Here is a 27,189-nt window from a genome sequence, read left to right on the forward strand (position 1 = left end):
TTATTCTGCTATTGATTCCTTCTAGAGAATTTTTAATTTCATTTATTGTGTTGTTCATCATTGTTTGTTTGTTCATTCGTTCTTCTAGGTCTTTGTTTAACGTTTCTTCTATTTTCTCCATTCTATTTCTAAGATTTTGTATCATCTTTACTATCATTACTCTGAATTCTTTTTCAGGTAGACTGCCTATTTCCTCTGCATTTGTTTGGTCTGGTGGGTTTTTGCTTTTCTCCTTCATCTGCTGCATATTTCTCTCTCTTCTCATTTTCCTTAACTTACTGTGCTTGGGAGTCTCCTTTTCACAAGCTGCAGGTTCGTAGTTCCCATTGTTTTTGGTGTCTGCCCCGAGTGGATGAGGTTGGTTCAGTGGGTTGTGTAGGCTTCCTGGTGGAGGGGACTGGTGCCTGTTCTCTGGTGGATGGAACTGGATCTTCCCTTTCTGGTGTGCAGGATCACTTCCAGTGGTGTGTTTTGGGGTGTTTGTGAAGTTGTTATGATTTTAGGCAGCCTCTCTGCTAAATGGGTGGGGTTGTTTTCCTGTCTTGCTAGTTTCTTGGCATGAGGCATCCAGCACTAGTGCTTGCTGGTCATTGAGTGGAGCTGGGTCTTAGCATTGAGATGCAGATCTCTGGGAGAACTCTCGCCCAATGATATTAATTGGGGCTTTGATGTCTCTGGTGTTTCAGTGTCCTGAACTCGGCTCTCCCACCTCAGAGGCTCAGGCCTGTCACCTGGCCGGAGCACCAAGACTCTGTCAGCCACACGACTCAGAAGAAAAGGGAGAAAATAAATAAATAGGATAAAGTTATTAAAATAAAAATTCTTTAAATATTATTAAAATAAAAAATAAAAACATAATAAAAAAGAAAGGAAGAGAGCAACCAAGTCAATAAAGAAATCTACCAATAATAATAAACTCTAAATACTAAACTACGACAAACATAAAACCAGAAACAAATTAGATGCAGAAAGCAAACCCCATGTCTACAGTTGCTCCAAAAGTCCACCACCTCAGGTATTCCAGAGATTCAGGGTACATCAAGTTGATTGTGGAGATTTAATCCACTGCTCCTGAGGCTGCTAGGGGAGATTTCCCTTTCTCTTCTTTGTTCGCATAGCTGCTGGGGCTCAGCTTTGGATTTGGCCCTGCCTCTGCATGTAAGTCACCTGAGGGTGTCTGTTCTTTGCTCAGACAGGATGGGGTTAAAGTAGCAGCTGATTAGGGGGCTCTGACTCAGGCTGAGGGAAGATAGGGGTACAGAATGTGGGGCGAGCCTGCGACGGCAGAGGCGAGCATGACATTGCAGCAGCCTGGGGCACACCCTGTGTTTCCCCCGGGGAAGTTGTCCCTGGATCACGGAACCCTGGCAGTGGCAGGCTGCACAGGTTCCCGGGAGGGGAGGTGTGGATAGTGACCTGTGGTTGCACTCAGGCTTCTTGGTGGCTGCAGCAGCAGCCTTAGCATTTCATGCCCGTCTCTGGTGTCCGTGCTGATAGCTACAGATCTCGCCCATCTCTGAAGCTCATTTAGTCAGTGTTCTGAATTGTCTCCTCATGCAACCCAAAACAATGGTCCCTTGACTCTTAGGCAGTTCCAGACTTTTTCCCGGACTACTTCCCATTTAGCTGTGGTGCACTAGGCTCCTTCAGACTGTGTTTATGCAACCAACCCCAGTCCTCTCCATGGAATCTGAACTCTGAAACCCAAGCCTCAGCTCCCAGCCCCCACCAGCCCTGGTGGGTAAGCAGACAAGCCTCTCGGGCTGGTGAGTGCTGGTCGGCACTGATCCTCTGTGCGGGAATGTCTCAGCTTTGCCCTCTGCACCCCTGTTGCTGCGCTCTCCTCCATGCCTCCAAACCTTCCACCCACCCACCCCACGTCTCCACCAGTGAAGGGGCTTTCTAGTCTGTGGAAACTTTTCCTCCTTCACAGCTCCATCCCAGAGGTGCAGGTCCCATCCCTATTCTTTTGTCTGTGTTTTTTCTTTTTTCTTTTGCCCTACCCACGTATGTGGGGAGTTTCTTGCCTTTTAGAAAGTCTGACGTCTTCTGCCAGCGTTCAGCAGGTGTTCTGTAGGAGTTGTTCCACGTGTAGATGTATTTTTGATGTATTTGTGGGGAGGAAGGTGATCTCCACGTGTTACTCCTCTGCCATCTTGAACGTCCTCTCTGTATATAATTTTTAAGTGTAGTGTAATATAGTTTCAAGTCTAATGTATTATCTATTCCTATGACTACTTAGCTCAGTGCTTTAATGAAGTCAAGTTAAGTGTCTCAGTTTAATTTCTTCTTCTTGACTTAACCGGTAAAATTCTGCCAGTGACAAGAATAGTAAGAGAGACCAAAAGATTAAGGGCAAATACATTGCCATAACTAATTGTTGGTCAGTAGTATCATCTTTTTTAGAACCTAATTATGAATTGGAGAAAGTGACAATTTAGCTTTTTATATCTTATACCTGTGTTGAAAGAAAGGTAACTTGAGTAGAAAAATGTAAGCCACAAATAAAATGACACCTAACAAAACCTCACAGGGTACTAGTAGATAGTTTCTGCTGTTGACCATATATTATATTTACCATTACAAACTTTTGAAAATTGAGTTCAACCTTTTTCCCTTTTCCTGAAAGAAAAATCAAATAATGAGTATAAAAAATGAATGGATATCAAGGCACAAGGAACGTTATATAATACAAATTACAAAACTGCAGTGTAGTTATACAAAATTATGATCTTCATGAGATAAGATGAGTTTGTATTCAGCCAAAGAATCAACATAATTGCAAAGCAGAGTCTGAATCAGCTGGATTAAATAATGGTCTTTCTTAAAAAAGGCAATCTTTTTATAAAACAGCTTTCGTAAAAGTTTTGCAGAAGTTATCGGTAGTCTACATAACTTTACACATTTATTTAAAAATCTAAGTTAAACAAGGTTGACTAAGGAAGTTAGAAATGGAGCTCTCCAAAATAGAATCTAGAGGAAAGACTGTCAGTAGGCTCCAGACATATGGATTGGTAAGATTTCCAGACATATGAAGCAGTTTAAATATTTCCAAGTATTTGATATCACTGATTCAAAGTCTCAGAGTCAGTGCTGACCAGACTGGGTGTGTGTTCCAAGATTCCCAACCTAATGCCAATCTCTTGGGAAAAAATCTCTCATAAGAGCCCTCCACACAGTGCTCTGAAAACTTAACCTGGCCACCATAAAGCTTTAAAATATCATTAGGAGAATTTTTTTTCAAAAGAACCAGAAATTTTCAGTGACATGCCTTAGAACATTGCTTTCTTTGCTCTTTGGTGCATATAGATGTGGTATCAGTAGTTTCAATCTGTTTCTTTGCTCCTTTATGAAAATAGCTTGTCTGAGAAGTCCTTTTCTTTAGAAATTATGACTATTTCAGTTCGCAATTTGAGATCCTATAATCTCTAAGCAAGCCTTTACGTTAGTTCTTTAATCAGAAAATGTCTCTGCTGCACAAAGTTTTGTTATTAATATGCAAATGAATGCTGTAATGCAGATGACACTTTTCCCCAAACCACATTCAATTAACATACCAATAACTTTAGGTTCTCCTAGTGTAATCAGAATTAGTGTTTTACATGACAGATTTTTTAACACTTCTTAGGTTGTGAGAAGAAAGAATCTGAAGCCATCGTTTATTATCATGATGCAAATGCAAAACATATAGATTGAGAGACTGGAAGAAAATGGCCAAAGATGACATAAATATAACAATGTTATAAATGCTCTTATTCAGGTTTCTTAATTGATTGCTGAACCAGGGAACCATATAACTACCTTAAAGAAGACACTTCATATTAAAATTAGCAATTGTAGCCATCTGTTATAATAGACTTATATAATCAAGTTCCTTTCTACCCTACACATGAAATGGAAACTGGTAAACTGCTGCAATTCTGTGTCCCCTAAAACAAGTTTATATGGTTGAAGCATTTTAAGAGATTAAAGTTCAAAATTAAAAATTAGCCTGAAAACATTGTCTTCAGACTCTCTATAAGTGGAACAGAAGTTCTTCAGCTTCTAAGCATGTTACTGATCAATGTTTGTGACTAAAGAATTGTCTACCTGCCATGAGGCAGGTTTAAATGAACATGGAATGAAACACTGAAGTCTCTTGTTGTATTTTCTCTGTGTTGGGAAATAATTTTGTGAAATTTATTCAGCAACAACTTACTTGTCACTTATTTTATTATAGTCAGTAATATAGATTCTGGGGCAGTAGTGTGAAAAAAATGTCTTTTAGTACTCAAACGTACTTCTTTTTTATTGTGATATCTTTTTTATTTAACTTTCATTTTTATTTTTACTTATTTATTTTTTATATCTTTATTAGAGTATGACTGTTTTATGATGTTGTGTTAGATTCTACTGTACAACAAAGTGAATGAGCTATATGTATACATATGTCCCCATATAACCTCTCTCTTGAGCCTCCCTCCCACCCTCCCTATCCCACCCCTCTAGGTCATCACAAAGCATCGAGCTGATCTCCCTGTGCTACACAGCAGCTTCCCACTAGCTATCTATTTTACATTTGGTAGTGTATATATGTCAGTGCTACTCTCTCACTTCGTCTCAGCTTTCCTTTCCCCCACTGTGTCCTCAAGTCCATTCTCTACATCTGTGTCTTTATTGCTACCCTGCCACTAGGTTCATCAGTACCGTTTTTTTAGATTCCATATATTGCATTAACATACAGTATTTGCTTTTCTATTTCTGACACACTTCGGTCTGTATGGCAGACTCTAGATTCATCCACCTCATGGCAAATAACTCAATTTCATTCCTTTTTATGGCTGAGTAATATTCCATTGTATACATCTGCGACACCTTCTTTATCCATTCATCTGTTGATGGACACTTAGGCTCCTTCCATGTCCTGGCTACTGTAAATACTGCTGCAGTGAACATTCTGGTACATGACTCTTTTTGAATTATGGTTTTCTCAGGGTATATGCCCAGTAGTGGGATTGCTGGGTCATATGATAGTTCTATTTTTAGCTTTTTAAGGAACCTCCATACTGTTCTCCATAGTGGCTGTATCAATTTACATTCCCACCAAGAGTGCAGGAAGGTTCCCTTTGCTCCACACCCTATCCAGCATTTATTATTTGTAGATTTTTTGATTAAGGGCTTTCTGACTGGTGTGAGGTGATACCTCATTGTGGTTTTGACTTGCATTTCTCTAGTGATTAGTGACGTTGAGCAACCTTTCATGTATTTGTTGGCAATCTGTATATCTTCTTTGGAGAAATGTCTGTTTAAGTCTTCTGCCCATTTTTAATTGGGTTGTTTGTTTTTATGATATTGAGCTGCATGAGCTGTTTTTATATTTTGGAGATTAATCCTTTGTCAGTTGATTCATTTGCAAATACTTTCGCCCATTCTGAGGGTTGTCTTTTCATCTTGTTCATAGTTTCCTTTGCTGTGCAAAAGCTTTTAAGTTTCATTAGGTCCTATTTGTTTATATTTTATTTTATTTCCATTTCTCTAGGAGGTGGGTCAAAAAGGATCTTGCTGTGATATATGTCATAAAGTGTTCTGGCTATGTTTTCCTCTAAGAGTTTTACAGTGTATGGTCTTACATTTAGGTCTTTAATCCATTTTGAGTTTATTTTTGTGTATGGTGTTAGGAAGTGTTCTAATTTCATTTTTTACATGTAGCTGTCCAGTTTTCCCAGCACCACATATTGAAGAAGCTGTCTTTTCTCCGTTGTATATTCTTGCCTCCTTTGTCAAACATAAGGTGACGCTATGTGTGGGGATTTATCTCTCGATTTTCTGTCCTGTTCCATTGATCTATATTTCTGTTTTTGTGCCAGTACCATACTCTCTTGATTACTGTAGCTTTGTAATATAGTCTGAAGTCAGGGAGCTTGATTCCTCCAGCTCCTTTTTTCTTTCTCATTGTTGCTTTGGCTATTCAGGGTCTTTTCTGTTTCCATACAAATTGTGAAATTTTTGTTCTAGCTCTGTGAAAAATGCCATTGGTTGTTTGATAGGGATTGCATTGAATCTGTAGATTGCTTTGGGTAGTATAGTCATTTTCACAATGTTGATTCTTCCAATCCAAGAACATGGGATATCTTTCCATCTCTTTGTATCATGTTTGATTTCTTTCATCTGTGTCTTACAGTTTTCTTCATTCAGGTCTTTTGACTCCTTAAGTAGGTTTATTCCTAGGTATTTTATTCTTTTTGTTGCAGTGGAAAATGGGAGTGTTTCCTTAATTTCTCTTTCTGGGTTTTCATCATCCTTGTATAGGAATGCAAGAGATTTCTGTGCATTAACTTTGTATCCTGCAACTTTACCAAATTCATTGATTAGCTATAGTACTTTTCTCTTGGCATCTTTAGGATTTTCTATGCATAGTACCATGTCTTCTGCAAACAGCAACAGTTTTACTTCTTCTTTTCCAATTTGGATTCATTTTCTTTCTTTTTCTTCTCTGATTGCTGTGGCTAAAACTTCCAAAACTATGTTGAATAATATCTTAGAGGAAATGATTTCAGTTTTTCACCATTGAGAATGATGCAGGCCATGGGTTTGTCATATATGGCTTTTATTATGTTGAGATAGATTCCCTCTCTGTGCACTTTCTGTAGAGTTTTTTTTATCATAAATCAGTGTTGAGGGCTTCCCTGGTGGCGCAGTGGTTGAGAGTCCACCTGCCGATGCAGGGGACACGGGTTCGTGCCCCGGTCCGGGAAGATCCCACATGCTGCGGAGCGGCTGGGCCTGTGAGCCATAGCCGCTGAGCCTGCGCGTCCGGAGCCTGTGCTCCGCAACGGGAGAGGCCACAACAGTGAGAGGCCCGCGTACCGAAAAAAAAAAAAAATTCCACTCATTAACTGAAAAATCAATCAAGATGAAGCATGAACATATAATTCATTCATTTTTGTTTAACATGACTCCTTGCTAGAAATCTGTAGATCTGAGAATTAAACTGAAACCATTATGTGGGAGGAAGGAATATAAATGGAAACGAATAAGAAAGTATAGACAGCAATGACAGTCTAAGGCATGGTACTAATGATTCCAATTTCGGTATGTGGGCCTCTCACTGTCCTGGCCTCTCCCGTTGCGGAGCACAGGCTCCAGACGCGCAGGCTCAACGGCCATGGCTCACAGGCCCAGCCGCTCCGCGGCATGTGGGATCTTCCCGGACCGGAACACGAACCCGTGTCCCCTGCTTCGGCAGGCGGACTCTCAACCCCTGCGCCACCAGGGAAGCCCATGATTCCAATTTTAATTATTATTTCTTTAGAGATAGTCTTCATCATACATCTAAATAGCTTCAAGCTAAAGCCACAAAGATTATTTAAGTATCAGAAAGTATCCGATATAGTATTTAAAATCATGTGATTATATTCTGATCTACTGATTTAGCCCTGGGGTACCCAGTCTGTCACTCCATTAGTGATTACTGGTATTGTTAATTAGCAATTCTCCCTTGAATTGATCGTTAGAGATTACAAGAATCAGCAATGCAGCCCAAGTTATTTCTGCTAACTTATTCTATAGGTGTTACTTCTTTTATTTTATACAAAGTTTTCCATAGCCACATGCCTTGGAAAAGACTAATTAAAATCATTGAAGGAAATATGATCAGCCAGACGAGGTAGAAAATAAATCTAGGGAAAAATCATTTAATACTTGCTGCATTTTTGTAATCAAATGCTTTTCTTAGATGCTGCAAATATATTTCACTAGAAATTATTAAGCAGAGGTAGTGTGATTTTCTCCATTTTACTTTCATGTATAATATGTTTAAATGTTCAATAAATAAAATAAAAATCACATATATTAAGTAGGAAAAAACTAACAAGGCTTTATTATAGTTAGTAGGATGTACATAAAGAAGTAAGATGTATATTTAGTAGGCTGAGTAGCTTGCTCTAAATCAAGGTGATTACCAGAATTATTTCCAGGCAACAGAGATCCACAGGAGGGAAGAGTGTGGCCAGGTTAGGCCTTGATATCTGTCTAATAAGCCTAAGATCAAAAAACATATATTCCATTTATAAAGACAACGTGACTACTACTTCCAAATAGTGAATCATAGCTCAGCAAGCTTCCTCAAAATGTATCTATGGAAAGCATAATCCCAAAACTAAAAATCTGGAAATCAAAATAGGTGATTCTCTTTAATAATTATATCCACACTTAATTTTAGTCAGCGTTTATGTCTTGTATAGTTTCTGGAACCTGAAATTACATTTTTCCTCACTTTAGAAGGGAGATGGAAATTAATGATTTTTAAAGTGATTACCCTTATTTAACTAAACTATGCTACTAAAGGTATAATTTTCAATCACACACACACACATACACACACACACACACACACACACACATACAATTACATATTCAGAATCCTGGAGCTTTTGTACCAGTTATTATTGTAGAGAAGCCTCGAAAGTATCATCATGATGCAACTATTTTTCATTTTATATAATTTTCTTTTAAATTATATTCAGTTTCTAAAATCTGTTTTGTTGGGTTTTTTTAAAGCAACAATTTTCAAAGTGCTCTCTTCTTCCGTTATGGATTTAGTTCTTCATTTTTATCTTTGAATATTTCAAACATTTATTTTAAAGTTTCTTTCAGATTGCTTTGTTAGCACCAGCTTATCACTTGTGAATGCTCCAGTGACTTATTCTCAAGACAGTAATACCACCTTGTGATCTGGAATTTTTGCCAGTTCATCCTCAGAAGAACAGCCTCTTAAGCATTTCTACATACATTAGCCCTGGAAGGCCAAGGTGATCTTATGATGTTATTTTGCAGTTACTAAAGGCCGTACAGAGCATAAGTATATATTTTTAGATATATAAAAGGGAGAATATTTCTAAATTGAATGTAAGAAACAGAAACACTGAAGTTATGGAGACTCACCTGGAGGCATGTGGCTAGTCTGTAGAATTTCTGAAATGAGTTTGTGATTAAATTTCCTACATTCAACAGGAACATTTCTTTGCATGTGTGGGGATCAGGTAGGAGTTCACAGTAGGACTAACTTTAATGATCTTAGTGGTTTGGCCAAATATCTGAAATATTTTTCAAGGCACTACATCTTCTCAATTTCTACATTCTTGGAAGTGTATGTATGTGTTCTGAAAGATGCAGTTACAGTTTTTTTCTCAATATACTAAAAGGATAACAGGGAAATATCCTCCCTCAAGTCACATGAAGAAACAGAGAACAATTTGAATTAAGATATTACTGAATATCACAATACTTAAAATAATGGCCTATGGAGTCAGAGACTTGGGTTTGTCACCGGTAAGCTATGTGATGGGCAAGTTACTAAATTTATCAGTAGAATTATATGTAAAATGAGAGCAATTATAACTTCCTTATTAGGCTATTACATAATTTCTTTGTATTACTCTGGGTTCTCCAGAGAAACAGAACCAATAGGACCTCTCTCATATAGATATATGGATATAGATATAGATAGATATAGATATATTGCTATCTATCTAGAATCTATCTATCTGTCTATCTATCGAAGAGATAATACTTATTGTGAGGAATTCACTCACACAGTTCTAAAGGCTGGCCATTCAAAATATGTAGGGCTGGCTGGCAGGCTGGAGACTGTGGTAAGAGTTGATGTGGCAGTCTTGACTCTGAATTCTGCAGGGCAGCAAGCTGGAAACGAGGCAGGATTTCTGTGTTATAGTCATAAAGACAATCCCTCTAAGGGTGCTGAGGGAGAATCTGTTCAGTTCCTCTCCCCTAGATTCTGCTGGTTTTCTGGCAATTTTTAGTATTCCTTGGCTTGTACTTCTCTGCTTTGGTCTTCACATGGCATTCTCTCTGTATCCTATTTTATTTTTATAAGAACACATTTGTATTGGAATTAGGGCCCATCTTAATGACCCTTTCTAAACTAATTACATCTGCAACAGCCCTATTTCCAAATAAGGTCACTTTCTCAGGTTCTAGCAGTTAGGGCTGTAAGATATGAATTTGGGGTGTCCACAATTTAACTCATAGTATCCCTGTAACAGAAACCACTCAGTAAATGATAGGTACTGTTTTTGAACATGATCAAATATTTAAGGAAGACTGAATTTAGAGTTCTTTAAGAAAATAATATATAGATTAAGAACTTGAGCCAATTCAAGGAAAGAATGCTTATTAGCCTCTTATTTCAAGATGTCAGTAAATAAAATAAGATATGGTTCTTGCTAAAGGAGTACAGATTTAAAAATAAGAAGTTGTATTGGATCTAGAAAAAGCTACTGATAAATTGGAAAAAACAGAAATTATAGGAGAAGAAAATATATAGATTTTGAGAATATTTTAACTCTTTCTCAATCTATGAGTTCACAGATTTATAGTTTCCTTCAAGAGGATAATATAATTTTGAAAGTCTTCACAAGCATATCCTAAAGAATATTGCTTGAAAAGCTCACGAAGAAAAGGTATAAACTTCCCCATGCAGAGAAAAAGCACCAAAGGGAAGGAAATGGGAGTAAATGTAAGGTGTAGGATGGCTGTACTCCTTGTAAAAGAATTCTAGTGTTATGTTACTAACAGATTATGCTGATTTCTTGCAGGAATTCCACTTTTTCCCCACATCAAAGGGAAAAAAAATGCTGCATGATCAAATCCACTCTCACAACATTCTGTTCAAAACTGTATTCTTTCTTTTTGACTTTCATGTTTGGAAATACTACCCAATCCCAAGGTCCAAGAGCTCAGAAGTGATTTTATTTTCTCTTCTTATGTGTGTCTGAAGGTCAGTAATACCAAATATGTGGGATGCCTTCTCCATCTCAGTAACATCTGTTGAAATTCCATCTTTCAAGGCCAACTGTCAGAAATGCTGTTGGGTTACCACTGTCCAACCACTAGATTTCCTATTAGATCCCGATTCATACTGAATGTTGGTTTTCACTGTCTTGCAATTTTCTGATATTATTTATAATCTAATGTATTTTTACTTTGAACCCTTGTCTTCTGAGGTAATCTGAAAGACTCGTTTCAAAGAAGCTAACATAATGATTTTGTAAACTAGGTGAATAGCACAAATCCTAAAAGATTGTAGACACTCATGTTAGATGTCTAGGGAATAGATATAGGTAATAGAAAGAATCCTTCTAAATACATTCCTCTAGATATACCTAAAAAAATAAAAATAATAAAAGACATTGTGGTGGAATTTCCAAGAGGATAAGGATTGTACCATAGTCATGGGTGATTTCCAGGAAAAAGATCTAGTAAAATAAAAAGTTTACTAATGGAGAAGTCTTTCTTCCAGTATGACTTATATTCACACATGTGAACCCAATACAATACAGTGTGTCAATTATTTGTCTATATGTAATTATATTTCTAATGTTTGGATTTTGCCTTTATAAACTGTTGATTTAGGGTAGTATTAATTCTAAAATAATTTGATCTTCAACAATTTATTTAGAATAAAGATGCATTTTGCAACACAATTTTATAAATCTGAAAAAAATAAACAGATATCGAAAAGAAATGACAGCTGGAAATGAAATCAATAATAAGGATTGGAAATATTTAAAGTAAAATAGAACTTTTTAAATAGAGTAGTTATATCGCATTTTTAAGGAGCTTTTGATGCTGTCACTGAATTTATACTTTCAGAGGAGGTGTTAATTTTTGATGAAAATAATCCTTATATTCATAAGGATTACATCTTCATTGTAAGATGGTAAGAAATATAATGCCCACTAGTATATTTCTGAGAATCGGGAAGAGTGGATATTCTTGGAACTTATGCAGTGTAGATACACAGGTGTGAATCTTTTGAATGCTTTTATGTGTTTATGAGATACTTTATTAACATTTTATTCTTTAAGCTAGATTGATATAAACTGTACAGCAGTTATTATTACTTCTTTTTTTCTATAAAGCATTTTTTTTTTAAACATTTGAGGTCAGTGACCTTACAGCCAGACACCACCACCAGTAGCACTAAGGCCACACAATTTGTAAGGCAATTCCTTCTAAGGCATAGCAGGGGTCTACTTAGGCTCAAGTTTGTACACCCTCAGAAACCCACAATTACTGACAACACAGAGGGGTATTAGATATTACGATCAAATAATTCCAAACTGCCAAATCCAGTCATTCATGGAACCCTTGCTTACTTGAATTTTCCCTGACAGTAAAGCTGAGGAGCACTTCCCTCTGGAGTTTCTACCCTTCTGACTGCAGAATAGCTCTCAGTCTACATTCTCATTTTCTTTGACAGCATTCAAACCTCTTCACTTATTATTTTCCTATATCTCTTGCATATCTATATGAAAATCATCCTTTAATCTAGATTTTTCAAAATTTTTGTATATACTTGCATATAGTATTTAAGTTTAAAAATTACTACTGGACTTCCCTAGTGGTGCAGTGGTTGAGAGTCCGCCTGCCGATGCAGGGACCCGGGTTCGTGCCCCGGTGTGGGAAGATCCCATATGCCACGGAGCCTGCGCGTCCAGAGCCTGTGCTCCGCAGCGGGAGAGGCCACAACAGTGAAAGGCCCGCGTACCGCAAAAAAAAAAAAAAAAAAAAAAAAAATTACTACTATTTCTTTAGTGAGACTCACTTCTCATTCCTAATATTTATTTGTGACTCTCCTCTTTGTGAATTGCCAATTGTTTGACTATTTTATGAGATTTCAATGAACCAGATTGTGTTTTTGTTGATCAAATCTATACTTTTCCTTTTACATTATTTGTTGCTGTGGCTGTATTCTAGAATACTGATTTTGATTTCTATTCTGATTAAGGTGTCCCTTACTTATTTCTGGATTGTTTTGTTCTTCCCTTTTTTCCTTTTTCACTTACTTACTTTAATTCATTTATTTTATTTTTATTTTTATTTTACATTGGAGTATAGTTGATTAACAATGTTGTATTGGTTTTAGGTGTACAGCAGAGTGATTCAGTTATACATATACTATCTATTCTTTTTCAAATTCTTTTCCCATTTAGGTTATTACAGAGTACTGAGCAGAGTTCCCTGTGCTAAAACCTTTCTGGTTATCTATTTTAAATATAACAGTGTGTATATGTCAAAAATAAACTCAAACTTCCTTAAAGACCTAAAGGTAAGACCAGATGCTATAAAACTCTCAGAGGAAAATATAGGCAGAACACTCTGACATAAATTGCAGCAATATCTTTTTCCATCCGTCTCCTAGAATTATGGAAATAAAACCAAAAATAAACAGATGGGACGTAATTAAACTCAAAAGCTTTTGCACAGCAAAGGAAACCATAAACAAAATGAAAAGACAACCCATAGAATGGGCGAAAATCTTTGCAAACGATTGCAACCAACAAGGGATTAATCTCCAACATTTACAAAGAGCTCAAGCAGCTCAATGTCAAAAAAAAAAAACAAAAAAACCCAATCGAAAAATGGGCAGAAGACCTAAATAGACATTTCTCCAAGGAAGATATACAGATGGCCAAGAGGCATATGAAAAGATGCTCAACATTGCTAATTATTAGAGAATGCATATCAAAACTACAATGAGATACAACCTCATACCAGTCAGAATGGCTATCATCAAAAAATCCACAAACAATAAATGCTAGAGGGGGTGTGGAGAAAAGGAAACCCTTCTACACTGTTGGTGGGAATGTGTAAACTGGTACAGCCACTATGGAGAACAGTATGGAGGTTCCTTAAAAAACTAAAAATAGGGCTTCCCTGGTGGCGCAGTGGTTGAGAGTCTGCCTGCTGATGCAGGGGACACGGGTTCGTGCCCCAGTCTGGGAAGATCCCACATGCCGCGGAGTGGCTGGGCCCATGAGCCATGGCTGCTGAGCCTGCGCATCCAGAGCCTGTGCTCCGCAACGGGAGAGGCCACAACAGTGAGAGGCCTGCGTATCAAAAAAAAAAAAAAAAAACAACCTAAAAATAGAACTACCATATAACCCCGCAATCCCGCTCCTGGGCATATACCTGGAGAAAAACATAATTCCAAAAGATACTTGCACCCCAATGTTCATTGCAATGCTGTTTACAATAGCCAAGACATGGAAACAACCTAAATGTCCATCAACAGATGAATGGATAAAGAAGATGTGGTACATATATACAATGGAATATTACTCGGCCATTAAAAAGAGTGAAACAATGCCATCTGCAGCAACATGGATGGACCTGGAGACTATCATACTAAGTGAAGTTAAGTCAGCCAGAGAAAGACGAATATCATATGATATCACTTGTATGCAGAATCTGAAAAAATTATACAAAAGAACTTATTTACAAAACAGAAACACTCACAGACTTAGAGAACAAATTTATGGTTTTGGAGTGGAGGGAGGGTGGGGAGGATCAATTGGGAGTTTGAGACTGACATGTACACACTGCTATATTATTAGTTTGTGAACTTCATTTCTCCTTGTAGAATTTTTACACTGATTTTTTTGGCTTGTATTGTATACTAATGTGACGTGTGATATATTTATTCATTTATACAACAAATGATCATTGAGGATAAAACATTAGATACTGCACTACACCCTAGTATTTCAGTCCTCATAGAGCTTATATTCTAGTAGGGACAAGACAAACAATATAAAAGTAAACAAAAAAAATATATATATATATTCTGTAAACTGGTGATAAATGGATAAAGAAATGGTGAGGAGCAATCTAAAGGGGAGAAGGAGTGCTACTGATCATGAAAGTGCTAGAATGAGCCTGCAGATATGTAAGGGAAAGATGTTCCAGGAAAAGCAGATTTGGTGTATATAAGAAATGAAAAGAAGGCTTGTATAAAAAGGAAAATGGTAGAAGATGACATCAGAGAAGTGAGGATGGTGCCAGATATTATAGGACGTTTAGACCATTGTATGGAACTTGGCTTTTATTTTAAGTGACATAGAAAACCATTTATTTGATTGTTTGATTAAAAGAGATATATAACCTTTTTAGTAACCAGTCATCAGTGCTGTGGGTACACGCCTAAAAGAATGGATATCGGTTAGGGGTTATTGCAATAATGCAGTCAAGAGCTAATTGCAGCTTGGATCTGTGATATAGTAGTAGCTGTGGTGGCAAATGATTGATTCTGGATATATTGAATATAGAAGCAACAAGTTTTGATAATGAATTAGATGTGGTGGTAAACTAGAGTGGAGTTAAAAATAACTCCATAGTATTTTTCCAGAACTAATGGAAGGATAGAATTTGCATTTATAGGTTAGGGAGGATGATAGAATTTTGCTGTTTCAAAACGTTAAGTTTGAGTAACCTGAGATTAAACCCAACAGGTCTGAATACTTACTTGATGGATAGTAGTCAAGGCAAAATGCTATTCTGAAATTGCCTGCACTTTCTTTTCCTGTGGCTTTGAAGGTAGAAGCTAGCCTTTTTTTTTTTTTAAGGCATCTTCTCCCTTCTTCTTTACATTAACCATACTATCAAGCCTTTTTATTCATGCAAATATAAAGGAAGTTCTGAATATGGGATGGTGTCCAAAGACTGATGCTTCTGACTGAGATATTAAGCATTTTGTTTAATAATGAACTACATCTTCATTCAAGACACAGGGGCATCTCTGATAAGGTTATTAGCTATATATGTTTTTTCTTTTCTTTTCCTTCATTCTTTTTCATTTGTCTGGAGACAGGGCACCTTGTTGGAAGTTGAGTTCTTCTAATCTATGAATCTATAGAGACAGATTTTAAACAGGAGAATATTGTTCAGGCTAAATCCAAGGAAAAGGGACCTCTAGGTGGGTTCTAGCCAGTGGACTAGAGGAAAAATGAGACCTGATTATCTGCTTTTTAGATTTCATTCTATGAATTGTAATTCCTTTATGTTGTCTTCAAACATCTGATAATTTTTTTAAACAAGATAGGTTTGTTTTAGGTGTAATTTGGGGAATTAAGAGAATATTTTGAAGCATAATAGAGTAGGAAGAGCTGCAGCAACTTGGATAACTACTTACAGAAACCAAAGAGTTAAGTGGAGACACTTCAGAAGGATAGTTTTGTGGGATGTAAAGACACCCATCCTGGGGAATTCTCAGGAATACTGGGGTGGTGGAGTTGACTCCCTTCAACATGAATGATGGTTTCTCATGGCATATTATTTGGATATTAAAGTGAAGGCTTTGTCCACACACACCCACTACTACCTTCCACAGACACCTATTACCAATTCAGATGATTAGAGATATTATGACAAGTATATTAATCATATAACTAGCTGTTAATAAACTTTCTTATTAAATCTAATAGTTCTCAGTTGATTCTCTAGGGCTTCTAGATATATAACTGTGCCATTTGAAACTTTTTATACTTTCCTTTTTAAGAGTTTTATCTCTTATTTCTGTTTCATTTATTCATGCATTGGCCAGAAATATCCAGAATCATATTAATGAATAACAGCAATTGCAGACATCTTTGCTTTCCTCTTGGTTTTAATGAGTATGATTTTTTTGTGCATCATCATTAAGTTTCATGTTGGCTCTTGATTTAAAGTACATATTTTACACAATTTTAAGGAAATTCACCTGCATTTATGTTTTTTTTATTTGTTAATATTAGTAAAGATTACTAAATGGCATTCAGGTTCTCTTGAGGTAATATTTTCTTATTGATATGATAAATGATTAATAATGATTCATTAATAAACTATCATTAAATTCCTAGATAAATCTTATTTTTTTATGGTGGATTTTAATTGTTTTATATATTTTTAGCTTTGGTTTCATGTAACAGAAACTCACATGTAAGAGATTATTAAAAAGGGAGGAAATTTATTGACATGTAATGAAAATGTGTAACTGGGAAAAATAAAATAGACTGATAAGCCAGATTTCTTCATTTTTTCACTCTTGTGACAAAAGAGTAGGGAGTTCTGGTCTACAGCTTCAAAAAAGTACACATGACAATGTAAAAGATTTTTTTATAAAACAAAAACAGAGTACTGTTAACAGAGGTAGTGGTAAGGGATACGAGGCAGGCAATTTTTTTTTTAAAATGTAGGACAAAATTACATGTATATTAAATATAATGCAGACTTTGGCTTGCTGATAGTTTATTTAGAATGTCCACATTTACATTGAGTGACATTAGTCACTGATATTTTTGATTCTATCTTTTCAAACTTTGTATAAAGATTAATATAGCTAAAGAGAGGGCTCTCTGTCTGTCTTTCCTTATTTTCTTCATTCCCTGAAACATGTTATAGGCTGATAATCATGTTTGAAAGTGTGAAAAAACTCACCTAAAGAATCCTCTGCGTCCATGGCCCGTTGTAGAAGTAATTTTCTTCAAGATTATAGGTCCCTTTAGGTTGAATACAGAGTGTATTTTATTTATGTTTTCCAGAGGACTCATTGAATTTAATTTGCAAATGAATAAACAATGAATATAATGAGAAGTTTAGATTGATAAATTGAATTTATTCAAAATCAATTAGAAAGATAATAAATGCAAAATTTTAAAAATAATTATTTAAATAGATTCAATATTTGTTCACAATTTTACTTTTTATCTGTTTCTTTTCTTTAAAGCATATTTCCAGGTATTAGTCCATTTTACTTTATGTCTTTGTTCTATATATTGTCTGCTTTCTGGTTAATTATTTGTATTACGTATTTTTGCAGTTACATTTATTATTTACTTCTTGAGCTTAATGCTTAGATTGTGTCTTTTTTATTGGTGAATAATAAAGTACTGCAATTTTAAGATATGAGTTTATTTGTGAATTCATAGGTCATATGTTTTTACCCTTAAACCTACTTGCCTTCAACCTATTTTTTAAAAATATACTGATGGCAGTTTTTAAACTTTAAACTTTTGTAAACTTCTTGCTCTATGTAACATTATTGTGAATAGCACAGAATTATTACTTGAACAGAGCCTAGAACATACTAGCATCATATACATATTATTATTTGACCAAATATATGATCTATGTTTTTGAAATATTCGGTAGATCCTAAAAATAAAATAAGTTTATTTCATTTGTTAGTGAAGTAATTCGTTATATATCTACTACTTAATTTTATTTTTATATTATCTAAGTGCATTTCTCTATTTATTTTGATTGCCTGACTTGTCATAGACTGAAAGATATTTGCTAAATATCTCCCAATTAATTTATATTTCTTTGCATTTTTCTTGTATGCTAAAATATTTTGTTTTATTTATGTTGCAGCTATATTATTTGACACATAATTATCACTGATTCATTATGGATTATGAATACAAATTTATTTTCTCATAATATTATATCTTTCTTGAATTCTACTTTGTAGGATGTTAAAGGTTGAATTGTTTCCTACTCAAAATTCATATGCTGAAGTCCTAATCACCAGTACCTCAAATGTGACCTTATTTAGAAATAGGGTCATTACAGATGTAATTAATTAAGAAGAGGTTGTACTGGAGTAGGGTTGAAACTACTCTAATATGACTGATGTCCTTTTATGACTGATAAGAAAGTTGGACACAGACATGCATGCACAGAGAGAATGCCATGTGAGGAGATACAAAAGACAGCCAAATTTACAAGGGAGGAATGACAAAGGCTACCAGAAGCTAGAAGAGAGGCCTAATATAGATACTTCCTTAGAATCTTCTAAGGGAGTATGACCCTGCTGACACCTTGATTTTAGTCTTCTGGCCTTCAAAACTGTGAGATAGTAACTTTCTATTTTTTAAACCACCTAATTTTTGGCACTTTGTTATGCAGCCTAGAAAACTAATACATAGAATAATATTTTGGGCATTATTGATTTTTTTCCTTTGGTTATATTTTTGACTTCTCTGATACGTCACATTCTAGATTCTTATTTGCAACCTTACAGTAAGGTACAGATTTTGGTCTGAATAACTGAAAGATGGAAGTGGCATTTGTCAAGATGGGGAAAATCAGAAAGAATAATTGGAGGGGGAATTATTAGTATGGTTTTTGATATGTGAAATTTTTAGATACTTATTAGGCAGTCCAGTAGATTTGTGGATTATATTTGGATATTTGATTCTGAGGTTCAGAGGAGATAAAATTTGACATTGTCAGGGGCATGAATATAAATTCAGAACTGAAGAAATCTGAGAACTGAGGTTTCTTTACATATTTCTCTAAATATGTAAGTAGGAGAGATGAGGAGAGTCAGCAAAGAGGCTGGGTATAAGTGACAAGTCAAGAAGAAAAATACCGGGCTTCCCTGGTGGCGCAGTGGTTGAGAGTCCGCCTGCCAATGCAGGGGACACGGGTTTGTGCCCCCGTCCGGCAGGATCCCACATGCCGCGGAGCGGCTGGGCCCGTGAGCCATGGCCCCTGGGCCTGCACGTCCGGAGCCTGTGCTCTGCAACAGGAGATGCCACAACAGTGAGAGGCCCGCATACTGCAAAAAAAAAAAAAAAAAAAAGAAAAGAAAAATACCAAAAGGGAGTCCTGAAATACAAATGAAGAAAATGATTGAAGGAGTTGCAAGTGACCAACCATCAAATGTTGTTTCTAAGTCAAGTAAGATGGTATAGAGAATCAACATCAAATTTAGCAAAGAGGAGGTCACTGTTGACCGTGACAGTGGCATTTTTGTGGAGAAGTAAGAAAAAATGATTTATTGCAGGGGGTTCACATGAAAATAAAAGGAGAGGAATTGGAGGTAGTGAATATAAGCAAGTTCTACAAGTTCTAGTCTTTGCTCTAAGAATTAACAAAGAAATAGAACAGTAAGTAGACAGGAATATGGACTCAAGACAGATTGACTTCATTTTGTTTCATTTGACTTTATTAGAAGATCAACACTGTGAGTATATGTTGATGAGAGTGAGGTATTAGAGGAAATAATTGATGATGCTAGACATAGAGAGGAGAACTGCTGCAGCAATGTCCTTGAATGGTGAGCAGATGTGAAAATAAGGGTCCAAGCAAGCAGACCGCCATTATGAAGGAGCACAGACGCTTCATGTGAAGGAAAGGGGGAGAAGGAAGAGTATATGGGAAAAAGTGCAGGTAAATTTCAATAAAATAGGCATAAAGATCTTTAGATGAGGGTGAAGACAGAAGCTAGTATTGTCTAGAAGAGTGTGAGCATATGGACTAGTGTAACAGTCCATAAAAATGAGATTCAATAACCCCAGTGGGAACAGTCCCAAGACTTTTTCAGGGTTTCAGAGATCCTCCCTTTTCTAACTGCATAATAATGTGTGGTGGAGTTTTCTTCATATAACTGAAACAAACAATGACACAGAAGATGATATGAGAACCTGACTGTCTTTTACTAACGCATACATTAGAAGATATTTGCAAAAATGGAAATAATGTCATTCATTACTAAGTTTTTGCTTTCCAAAATACACTTATTTCTCATAAAAGTGCTATTTCACAAGCTTTGTATTAATTACTGAATCATACTAGAATACTAGTCTTATTCTAATTAAAAATGTGTACATTTACAACAAATACTACTAATAATAGTAATTTGTGGGCATCAACAATATACTGAATATTGTAATAAACAACATGTAGTTATTTACTCCTCAAACAGGGATTCAAATGTTTTCACAATAAGTTTACATTATTAAATTTTGACAAGATATATGTCAAAACAAGAAGAAAAAACACATCAAAACTCCTTAATATTGTCAAGCAATATTGTGACTGACTTGCAAATGGGCAAGAATGATCACTAGGTGTCTTGTCCACAGTGCTCTTCTAGTTCTCCACTTTCCATTGTCTTTTAAGCTATTTGCAGTTTTATAAATTATAAAAATATGTTTGTAATGCAAATTATTATTGTCCATAGAAACATAAATAAATGTTATTGTGTCTGGTGAAGATGCAACTGATCATTGCCTTGTGGATATTGACCACTTTTGTGTCTACTTATAAATTCATTTCAGCATTCTGGATTGCCTAACATGTGTGTTCTTTGAATTCTCCTTTGCATTGGTTTTAACATCATATTGGTTTCCTCACTAATTAATGAGCTAAATGAATTGTTGACAAGTGTTTATTTTATATTTTTATGAGACCCATGCTATTATGTTTTAAAAATTATTTTCTAGTAATATTGTGCCAAAATATATATTTTCTTCTGATCAGTCAAAAATACAATATTTTAGAAAATGATACAGAAAAGACAAGTCGTTCTCAGATATTCACAGAACACTGTATTTTCCCTGTATTTCACAGTCAGAAGCTCAACATACAAATGCACTTTGGGTGAAGGGGGGATGTTGGTGGAAAGGGGAGGCTGAAAGTTAAAGACATTCAAAATCGAACAAAAGTTGTTTCTGATCTTATCATTTCATGAGAGGGTATTTTAGCCGCAAAATTTAAGAAGAGTATAAATTTAAAATAAAAATACCTTTTTAATAAAAATAGTTTATATTTGAGAGTGTTTTTTCTATCAATTGTATTTTTTTCACCTCACTGCACACAGGTGAAAACATTGTCAGAGGTTCCCATTGGGCCAAGGACAAAATTTAGAGAAACTGAGATTTAACAAAATACTTAGATAGGCTTTCTCTGACTTGCTTAAATTAACTATATGCATATAATTGTATCCGCTGTTTCACACTGCATTGTAATTATCGTTCTCCTCCAGCAGACAGTGAGCTTCAGAAGGTTATTTGTTAGAGACTGCTAGCTGTCAAACAAAATCCCTTTTTCCCATCTTCCTTGCAATAGCTAGAAACTTGGCTGCCTATCTATATTACATTTCCAGTCTCCCTTGCAATTAGAATTGTCATGTTTGCTAAGTTTTCTCAGATGGGAGGCAAGCAGATATAAAGAGTGCACTTCACTCAAGGTCCCTTAAGAGAATGGGCACGCCTCTTACATAATCTCTCTTTACTTCCCACAGTTACAATCTAGATGTGGTGGCTACCTAACTGTGACAATGTAGTTGGGGATGGTGAAAAAAGGTGAAAAGAAACTGGGTTTCTGAATAACAATGTGGAACAGATCTCTCTGCTATCTTAGAACTGTTACACAAGAGAGAAACAAGCTTCCATCTTCTTTAAGTTTCTTTAACTTAGCTTTCTGCATTATGATAACCTAGGCTTAGGCTAAATAATAAAAGATGGAACTATATTTTTATTAATTTTAATATCTCAGTAGGCTGGGATGATGATTGCCATATAAATACACAATAAGTGCTTCTCGAATTAATAAATGACTTTTGTCATAACTGCATGAGAAATACATTGGTACGGTCATTTAAGTGGGGTTTTTACTCAATTATAATAATTGTTACGTAAAGATAATATTTGGTGTAACACTTAGCATTACAAGGCCTTGTTATATATACTAAATAATATAATGCTTATAACCATCCTTTGTTTTGGAAATTATGATGATGATGATTATGATTTTCATTTACAAATGTGGAAATTGAGGCTAAGAAGTTGTGACTTTCCCAAGGTTTAACAGATATTTATGGTGGATACCGAATTTGAACCCCACTATATTAATATTCATTCAGAGGATAATATTTAAGTAGCATACCATATTTGGGTAAGTGGCTGTTTTAACACAAAGATTTATGTAGAAGTTTGATCAATCCCAATGTATGTTTCTCTCAAAGCCTGCACTTTCAGAAACAAAGAAATTATCAAGATAACTTTTACAATCCAATCTGCTCAAAGCTTAATAAATTGATCCACTCTCCTCTTACCTCACCTCCCTCACACAGTCATTTCAAACCCATCACACAGTACAAAATAAAATTCTTTTGGAAACATTTCTGATCCCTTCTTTACAAAAGTGTGAAGTTTGAGATTGAATACATGAGGGTCAAAAACATATCAACTGACCACATGGAGTTAACTTCTTGATGGATTCTGATTCTATTATTTCTATGACTGAAACATTCCAAACCATAACTTCTCTGCCCACTTACTCTTTGGACAATGCTATTCATTTCTCTGAATCATATTTGGAATACTTCATCTAGTTTGTTTCTTAACACAAAACATGGTTCTTTCACTTATTTATAAGGGAAATAAAGAGTAGGGGGCTTCCCTGGTGGCGCAGTGGTTGAGAGTCCGCCTGCCGATGCAGGGGACACGGGTTCGTGCCCCGGTCTGGGAAGATCCCACATGCCGCGGAGCGGCTGGACCCGTGAGCCATAGCCGCTGAGCCTGCGCGTCCGGAGCCTGTGCTCCGCAACGGGAGAGGCCACAGCAGTGAGAGGCCCGCGTACCGCAATAAAAAAAAGAAAAAAAAAAAAGAGTAAATACCCATCACAGTCAAAGACTATCTATTTGGCATGGGTTATACATTATTTCCACAATATTTGGCGTATACTAGGCATTTTTCTTTGTGAGTTTATTCTCTTTCATCTATTGATTACAAATACTTTTTTTTTACTCGCTTGTACACAAGATGATATATCATACCTTGAAATAAGCTTTCATTATTTTTCCTGTATAATATATTACCTTTATACACTGCCTTCATCATTGCAACATGTATTTGCATATTTTAACTCTCCACATGAAAGCTTAGCAATATGATTTTAGCAGTTCCCATTTGAATTGCAATTTCAGCTTGATTCAGGAGGCAGTGAGAGCATCCTCAGCCAGACAGGTACACAATGGCAAAGTATTACTTCCAACACTGTAGAGGCAAGGAGACTTCTAGGTTATTATTGGCTTTAATTATCACTCCCATAAGCTGTAATATTCTTTATTTGTGGTGAAGCAGCACTCTACAGAGTGTGAAATCCTTCCCTGCTTTTGAAAATATCCAAGAAATGAACTGAATCACTTCAAATGTCCTATAACAACTGAACACCCACTGATAAGTATAAGCAAGGGACAAATTTATCATCACCAATAGAAAATAGGCTTTTTGAAAGTGAGATTTGAGACATCTAGCTGGTTGCTTACTATCAGCAGTGATCAGCAAAACCAAATCCACTTTCTTTTTAAACTCAGAGGCATTTTATTTCCCCTGATTGGTTTTCAAGTCAATTAAAAAGCACAGTCTTTTTTTTTATGTTTGTACTTTATTTATTGCTATAAAATTTAAACACTAAAATATCAAGATAAATGGTTCTAATAGTTACAACCATTAATTTCCAGTCCTACTCTCATCCACAATGTCTGCTTTTTTTTCCTTCCATCAGATGCTTCCAGTACAAATCAAACCTGAGGATTTGAATAGACTCCATTTAGTCTCCCTTCTGAAGGCCCAACTCACATAATCCTGATTTCTTTGCCTCTTAAGGTAAGGCTTATATAAACACTCTGCACAAAGACATATGCTATTCAGCCCGAAATCAGTGCATAGTGATTCACTTCCCAGTATTACCTCGGGGTTTCAGCAAGTCCTTTGGCTCTCATACTAAGACCACAGTGAATTTCCTTCTAGCTCCATGCTCTGAATTTCAATTTAAGGGGAAAAGTCTATTAAAGGAAGATAATAGAAAAAAGGAAAGCAACTATATGTAAGTTTTGAGATATTTGTTAGAAACTTCTCATTCTTTATTTTAGCTGTCTAAATAATATGCCAGAATTTTATTATAAACTGAAAGATTCAAAAATATTTTTAAGTTCAGTAAATTTACTTTCAAAATACATTTAACATGGCTGTTTAGCCTAAAAATCATCATTGACAAAGGACATCAGATTTCCTCATTTATATTAATTCTTACTGAAAGAATTGGAAATTTTTCTCGAGCATGGTATTTTCATTTCTAAGTCCAAAAGCTATGATTGACATATTACTATATTAAAAATTCTGTAATTGTCTTTAATGTAGCAGGTAGACAATGATATGGCAAAAACATATGAACACAAGACTGTCATTTACTGATGTTCAATGTTACATTTCTTGTGTGTGCCTACAATTTTTAAATCCTGTAGTTCTTAAAATTATAGGTATGAAAACCACAAGCTAAATCAAATCAGAGAAAAACAATAACTGTGAAATCAGTTTCTTTTGCTTTGACTATCTTGTTTCTACTGATGTTGGAAATGGAAAAAGTTGTAGTGGTTTTATAAATGATAGAGTAGCCTTGATCTTAGAAACAGGAGATTTTAAAGCTTCTCTTCTTGGAGAAAAATTATTTTGTTTTTACCTTCTCATGTGAGTGGACTTTACCATAGAGCATATTAGCAATCAGAATACTTACAGAAACTCTACACATTTTAATTGCATGGTTATTCATAAAGATGACTTTGATAATCACATATATTTCATACAATTGTCTATTTCCTGTCTTCTCTGTATTTTCAGAAACAACTGTTTTAACATAGTATATGACATAGCACAGTATTGCATTATACGTAGTGTATGGATTTCTAGGGGTAAAAAAAAATGTATGAGGAAAAGATAAATTAAAACATTGCTAAATGACACCAAAGGGGATAATTTTGCTTTAAACAAGTATACCAAGTGAATATGTAGAATATTTCCATAATTTAGACTAACAGTTTCCTATTTCTTAGAAAGTAATTCGACCATATATTAGATTGAGTAATTTAATATCATGAACATTTCAGAATGGGGAATTCTCTTGCCAACTTTCTGAGCTGTGTTCTAACAATGGCAGGTACCCCTGTTGCTTACCATGTAAGACTAAATATGCAAATATTCTCTGTGTTATGGCACTTTAGGGCACCTGGAGACTTGCCATTTGTGCTATTATGATAAGAGCCAGAAGCTAATTTCCTCCAAACCATGTATTTTGAGATAGAGAACATTAGCCAGGAGCAGTCAAAATGACAAGGCAGTAAGTATATGAACAGAATGAACATCCAGCAAAGAAGTTTAAAGGAATATGAATGCAATAAAAACTGGTAAAAACTGCCCAGTGACTTAGGTGGTGGACTATCTTCGAGTTTTAAACACTTTGAGAGAGGGTGTGTGAATTATTGTTCCAATTCCGTGGTATTTTTTGAGAGAAATAGGAATCTGGTCTGGCTGAAATAAAAATGGCATGAAAATGTCAGCTGAGCCTTTGAAGATTTAGGTTATGCTGCTCTGAGATTTAGGTGATGGCACATATCAGTAACCTAAGCAGTTCATTTCATGCTCTGATTTCATCTTCAAGGGAAACTATTTTAGACGTAACTCATAAGAAGAAAAATTAAGAACCTTCTCGTGATAACCATGCTGTCAAAGACCAATTTAAGTGGAAATGCTTAATTAGGATTTCTAAGGGAAGAAGATTTTAGGGAAACAATTCAAAAATAGAACTCAAGTCCAAATCCACAGTGCATTCATTTTAGCTCTTCTTTAGTTCATTCATCCAATACACATTCTGCTATTGTTGTTTGCTTTAGTATAACTGGCACATTTAAACAAAGACATTATCTTGAACTCTAACCAATTTTGGAGTTGTAGCAAGATGAACTTTTCACTTATTGTTATTACTAATTTATAGCAAAGAAGACTAATAGAAGTGACTAACAACACTGGATGAGGTATTTTACAAAAAAAACAGATTATTATTACTTAGGCCACCTTTCACCTTTTGCGTCCCTCACTAGCAAATGAAAATTCCAGGTTCAGAGAATAATGAGAGTTGAAGAATGAGTAGTTCATGGATATGAGGAGTATGTTCCTATCCTGCCACTCAGGCCTCCATGGAACATAGTGGGACAAAATACAGTAATTTTTCGAACAGTACCTATACAGCAAAATAAGAAAGTACCAACATGTTAGAAGAGTTATGTAGAGTTGACATTGAAAATGGCTGTTTGGTGTTTGGTATTTACAATTATCAAACTATAATAAGTTAGATTTCTTGTTACTTTTTTTAAAAATATCTTTATTGGAGTATAATTGCTTTAAAATGGTGTATTAGTTTCTGCTTTATAACAAAGTGAATCAGTTATACATATACATATATCGCCATATCTCTTCCCTCTTGCATCTCCCTCCCTCCCACCCTCTAGGTGGTCACAAAGCACCTAGCTGATCTCCCTGTGCTATGTGGCTGCTTCCCCCTAGCTATCGGTTTTACATTTGGTAGTGTATATATGTCCATGCCACTCTCTCACTTCGTCCCGGCTTACCCTTCCCCCTCCCCATGTCCTCAAGTCCATTCTCTAGTAGCTCTGCATCTTTATTCCCGTCTTGCCCCTAGGTTCTTCGTGAACATTTTTTTTTTTTTTTTTTTTAGATTCCATATATATGTGTTAGCATACGGTATTTGTTTTTCTCTTTCTGACTTACTTCACTCTGTAT

General features: G+C 35.6%; 1 long non-coding RNA gene across 1 annotated transcript in view; it reads left to right on the forward strand.

The window, feature by feature from the left end:
- Positions 1–24,207, forward strand: part of LOC141275773 (uncharacterized) — a 79,268-nt gene extending 55,061 nt beyond the window's left edge. The window contains exon 3 of the long non-coding RNA XR_012324064.1: positions 24,122–24,207. This is a non-coding gene — a long non-coding RNA (uncharacterized lncRNA). The remainder of the gene's footprint in view (positions 1–24,121) is intronic.
- The last annotated feature ends 2,982 nt before the right edge of the window (positions 24,208–27,189 follow it).

This window comes from Tursiops truncatus, chromosome 11 (genome assembly GCF_011762595.2).
Source record: "Tursiops truncatus isolate mTurTru1 chromosome 11, mTurTru1.mat.Y, whole genome shotgun sequence".
Taxonomy (NCBI): Eukaryota; Metazoa; Chordata; class Mammalia; order Artiodactyla; family Delphinidae; genus Tursiops; species Tursiops truncatus.